Here is a 5,859-nt window from a genome sequence, read left to right as displayed (position 1 = left end):
AGACACCTGTCCACACACTCAAACAAACAGACTCCAACCTCTCCACAATGGCCAAGACCAGAGAACTGTGTAAGGACATCAGGGATAAAATTGTAGACCTGCACAAGGCTGGGATGGGCTACATGACAATAGGCAAGCAGCTTGGTGAGAAGGCAACAACTGTTGGCGCAATTATTAGAAAATGGAAGACGTTCAAGATGACGGTCAATCACCCTCGGTCTGGGGCTCCATGCAAGATCTCACCTCGTGGGGCATCAATGATCATGAGGAAGGTGAGGGATCAGCCCAGAACTACACTGCAGGACCTGGTCAATGACCTGAAGAGAGCTGGGACCACAGTCTCAAAGAAAACCATTAGTAACACACTACGCCGTCATGGATTAAAATCCTGCAGCGCACGCAAGGTCCCCCTGCTCAAGCCAGCGCATGTCCAGGCCCGTCTGAAGTTTGCCAATGTCCATCTGGATGATCCAGAGGAGGAATGGGAGAAGGTCATGTGGTCTGATGAGACAAAAATAGAGCTTTTTGGTCTAAACTCCACTCGCCGTGTTTGGAGGAAGAAGAAGGATGAGTACAACCCCAAGAACACCATCCCAACCGTGAAGCATGGAGGTGGAAACATCATTCTTTGGGGATGCTTTTCTGCAAAGGGGACAGGACGACTGCACCGTATTGAGGGGAGGATGGATGGGGCCATGTATCACAAGATTTTGGCCAACAACCTCCTTCCCTCAGTAAGAGCATTGAAGATGGGTCGTGGCTGGGTCTTCCAGCATGACAATGACCTGAAACACACAGCCAGGGCAACTAAGGAGTGGCTCCGTAAGAAGCATCTCAAGGTCCTGGAGTGGCCTAGCTAGTCTCCAGACCTGAACCCAATAGATAATCTTTGGAGGGAGCTGAAAGTCCGTATTGCCCAGCGACAGCCCCGAAACCTGAAGGATCTGGAGAAGGTCTGTATGGAGGAGTGGGCCAAAATCCCTGCTGCAGTGTGTGCAAACCTGGTCAAGACCTACAGGAAACGTATGATCTCTGTAATTGCAAACAAAGGTTTCTGTACCAAATATTAAATTATGCTTTTCTGATGTATCAAATACTTATGTCATGCAATAAAATGCAAATTAATTACTTAAAAATCATACAATGTGTTTTTCTGGATTTTTGTTTTATATTCCGTCTCTCACAGTTGAAGTGTACCTATGATAAAAATTACAGACCTCTACATGCTTTGTAAGTAGGAAAACCTGCAAAATCGGCAGTGTATCAAATACTTGTTCTCCCCACTGTAGGTTGCTGAACTAAAACGGAGCTTTCTCCATTTCCGAAGACGTATTTTCCTTCACATGTCAGTAAAGAACATAACTTGGTATGTACAGCAGACAGTAGTCCACCCCCTAACCAAGACTAGGTTGAAAGGGAGGCGTCACAAAGAATACAATACCATTAACACAAACCCAAGCGAATTTAGGCTAGATAGTAGAAAGAAAACTAACAGGGTCCTATGATTGATATGGTAATCAGAGGTGGATTTTCAAACCGCTTTTCAACATGAAATGAAATGCAGCCTTGCTGTTGATTTAGTTTTGAATGATTGTGGCTTTGGTTAGCTGGTGTGATTGAATTGCTGCAATTGCCTGAACACTACAGCTACGGAACATGGGGTGACAGGAGAATAATCATGAAATTGTACTGCGTTTCTGCATCTCTGCTTCTCTTGTTTTTGTTCAAAATTAATGAGTGGGAATCAGCTTTAGGTCCATCAACAATTACTTTTATAATGGCTGTTGGATTGTGCCCTCGGCTAAAAGGGTATTTCAGATAACTCTTTGTTTCTCTCACCTGCTAATGGTGAAGTCAACACAGCAAAAACAATAACACACATGTATGCATGCTCATATGCACAGCACAAACGTGCGAAGACTGTGCACGCACGCACACACACGCACGCACGCAGCCACACAATACAACACACACTCACCCACACACTTGTCATGAATCTATTACATATTTATGTTGTTTATATTTTAAGGATTCAACCTGGGGCTGAAGTGTGATGATATGTAACTCATGTCCTGTCTATATGTAGTGAGATATGTCATTACTCCTCTCTGTTCCCTCTCCTTCCCAACAGCTCTTCTCTCGTCTTTCTGTCAGAGGTGGACAGTATTCATATCCCGTCTCAATTATGCCAGCAGCCTGTCAAGTCTGAGCAGAGACACAACTCCACCAAATGACATGGTAATTACACAGTACAAAGACCCTCCATCTATTCAGGTCATTTCTCTCCGCGAGGGTAATTTTCCCTGCTGTTCTCTGTAGCTCTGAAACTCCCAGGTTATTACAGAGGGGAAAGGGAAGGCATTTTGGATAAAAAAAGAGAGGATTTAGACTACTGCACCCAGACTGTTAATGGCGTTTCAGTTTGAAAAGGGGGGAAAACTCGTGGGCGTCTCTCACAGTGTCTCAGTGCTGGGTTCCAGTAATAAAATGTGTATTACATTAGGGGTTTGGGGATGAGGAGAGGATTCAGAATGTGATTATCCTTTATCAAAGAAATCTTTAGATTCTTCCTTTCGTTTTGATTCTCTTTAGATCAGGGTTTGTCATTAAAGCAGACCTCAGCACCACCAGCTGTTTGGCCGGCACACTATATCCTCCATCCTTTCAAGAAAATGACAGGCTCATAAAATCACTCTATTCCCCCAATAGCATTAGCACCCCTACTTTTGAAGCAATTTGTGAGGTGAGGTCCCGAAGCTAGTGAATGTGGGGCACACTATACTGAAAAGAATGAAGCAAAGTGGAAAAAATTCCTGGGGGTTTTCAGAAAGAGTCATTCAAGCTACTATATCTATCATCAAACTTTTTTGGAGAGATTGTGGTAGATAACTTGTGAAGTGTCTGGAGCTACTCCTTGGGCTCCCTCTCACTGATATGGAATCAGGACTTCTGTTCCCTCTCACTAATGTGGAATCAGGACTTCTGTTCCCTCTCACTGATGTGGAATCAGGACTTCTACTCCCTCTCACTGATGTGGAATCAGGACTTCTGTTCCCTCTCACTGATGTGGAATCAGGACTTATGTTCCCTCTCACTGATATGGAATCAGGACTTCTGCTCCCTCTCACTGATGTGGAATCAGGACCTCTGCTCCCTCTCACTGATGTGGAATCAGGACTTCTGTTCCCTCTCACTGATGTGGAATCAGGACTTCTGTTCCCTCTCACTGATGTGGAATCAGGACTTCTACTCCCTCTCACTGATGTGGAATCAGGACTTCTGCTCCCTCTCACTGATGTGGAATCAGGACTTCTACTCCCTCTCACTGATGTGGAATCAGGACTTCTGTTCCCTCTCACTGATGTGGAATCAGGACTTCTGTTCCCTCTCACTGATGTGGAATCAGGACTTCTGCTCCCTCTCACTGATGTGGAATCAGGACCTCTGCTCCCTCTCACTGATGTGGAATCAGGACTTCTGTTCCCTCTCACTGATGTGGAATCAGGACTTCTGTTCCCTCTCACTGATGTGGAATCAGGACTTCTGCTCCCTCTCACTGATGTGGAATCAGGACTTCTACTCCCTCTCACTGATGTGGAATCAGGACTTCTGCTCCCTCTCACTGATGTGGAATCAGGACTTTTGCTCCCTCTCACTGATGTGGAATAAGAACTTCTGAAGATGAATTATGACGACTGTATGACTATTGACAGATATCACGTAGTCATTACCGCCGGTGAACAAAATTAATTTTTTCTTGGGAACTATTAATTTAGCTGAAATGGAACAGCAAGTGAGCAGGCGAAGTCCCAGTCTGCAAAGGCACCTCCAAATCCGGGGTGGGGGGGGGGGAATGAACGGATAAATACAAATTGATATTCTCCACAACACTCTCCTCACACCCTGCATCATCCTGGCGGGAAGTGTGTCCAATCAGGCTTAGAAGTGGGACTACATAATCATAATGAAGGACCCACTTTAGAATACTACTGTTTGTCCATGTAGAGAGAAAAAAAGAAAGTCATAAGATACAGTAACCATGCAATCTTCATACTGACGAGTCCAAGTTTGTCCATTGAGAGGCTATACGGGATTAGATCCAGTGTCCATTCCTGCCCTGTGGTCAACAACTTGAGTATACGCCAGGCAGCATACATCAACAAGATGCCAGATAGACCTACATCTACAGTATTTATGTAGCCTCAGGAATCGTGATGAGGGTTGTTGATACAGGAGAGGCAGCTAGAGGAGATCTTATTTTGATGTCTACCTCTCTCTGTCATTTTTATCCAGTGCTTCAAAGTCTTTTGTCTGTCATGTAGGTAACCTGAGGATATGCAAAGTGTCTATCAGTACATCTTACAGTGGAGATCTGCCAAGCAGCATCTATTCAACTTCATTTACGAAAATCAGATGAAAAGCAGTATGTGATCCAACTAATCAAAGATTAATGTTAACTCTCCCCAAGTGGAAGAGTTCTATCATTACAGAATTGATTGCGGAACAGAGTGCCATTTAGTGACTGTGTGGGTTTGTAGCTGAAGTATTTGCCTCAATGCAGACAATGGCTTTTATTTATGGTATAGGTCATTTAGGCTTCTATCCAACCCCATACAGAATGACAAACTTTAGATGCAATAGATTGCTCTCTATTTTCTGAGAGAGAACAGTGAAGACTCAATGATCCCGCTAGGTATAGCACCCAGCGAAGCGGTCCAAGTTTTTTACTGAGTATCTTGATGAGCACAGATAGAGCCATGGCAGTCAAACTGACAGCGTTTGAGGTTACGATCCTAATGCTGTGAACGATAGCGCTCCCTCCCTCCCTCTATCCCTCTCTCCCTCCCTCCCTCTCTCTCTCTCTCTCTCTCCCCCCCCCTTCCTCCCTCCCTCCCTCCCTCCCCCTTCCTCCCTCCCTCCCTCCCTCCCTCCCTCCCTCCCTCCGTCCGTCCGTCCGTCCCTCCCTCCCTCCCTCCCTCCCTCCCTCCCTCCCTCCCTCCCTCCCTCCCTCCCTCCCGCCGTCCCCTCCCTCCCTCCCTCCCTCCCTCCCTCCCTCCTCCCGCTGAACCAGGCATAGACACATGAAGAGGGGAATAGGTGGGAAAATCAATGCTAATCTACTTTTCTGGAAGAGCTATTTCTGATTTAATACAGCCCTGCTGATGTGTGGGGATTTTTTCTTTTTTCGTTGAGTGCGGTGGGAGCGGGGACAGCGGGGAGGAGAGATGCTCACACTGGGTGACACTTGTAGCCGAGGACTCTAGATGGGGAATCGATAAGGATTCATGATTGTGGTTGGCACTTTACTGTTTGGGCAGGGGGAGGGAGAGAGGTGGTAAATTATCTAGTCCGTCTCAAGTAGTAAGCCTACTACTGTAAAACTGTAAAACCAGACAGATTTGTGATTTTTGTCAGAAATGGTGTGTGTCCATCAGTATTGGTGACAGAATCCAAGCTACAGTATATGAGTGGATGCAGAGGGTGGGGACTGGGGGGAGTGGGGGGTGGGTACTAGTGACTGAGGGGATGGAGTGAACGTGCTGAATCATCCCACCTCTTTTCTGCCTGTTCCTGAACTTCCTGATTGGAATGCCAAAGGATAGCACTCAACCCATCAGAAATGGAGACATAAAAATGTCAATATTCGCAAGCCATCACCTTCATCCCCACCATCATCATCATTCATAAATGGGGCCTTCATAATATGATTCCTTTCAGTTTAGCTATTTTTTATCTTGGCATGGAGATTTTGATGTTTTACTGTGATATTTTCCTTTTTCAGTTATATTTTTGGTCAGACTTCTCTCAAAAATGTTACAGGCACAATAGATATCAAAATGCAGCATCATCAGGCCAAGA

Source organism: Coregonus clupeaformis, chromosome 34 (genome assembly GCF_020615455.1).
Source record: "Coregonus clupeaformis isolate EN_2021a chromosome 34, ASM2061545v1, whole genome shotgun sequence".
Taxonomy (NCBI): domain Eukaryota; kingdom Metazoa; phylum Chordata; class Actinopteri; order Salmoniformes; family Salmonidae; genus Coregonus; species Coregonus clupeaformis.
Note: the sequence above shows the minus strand (reverse complement) of the source record.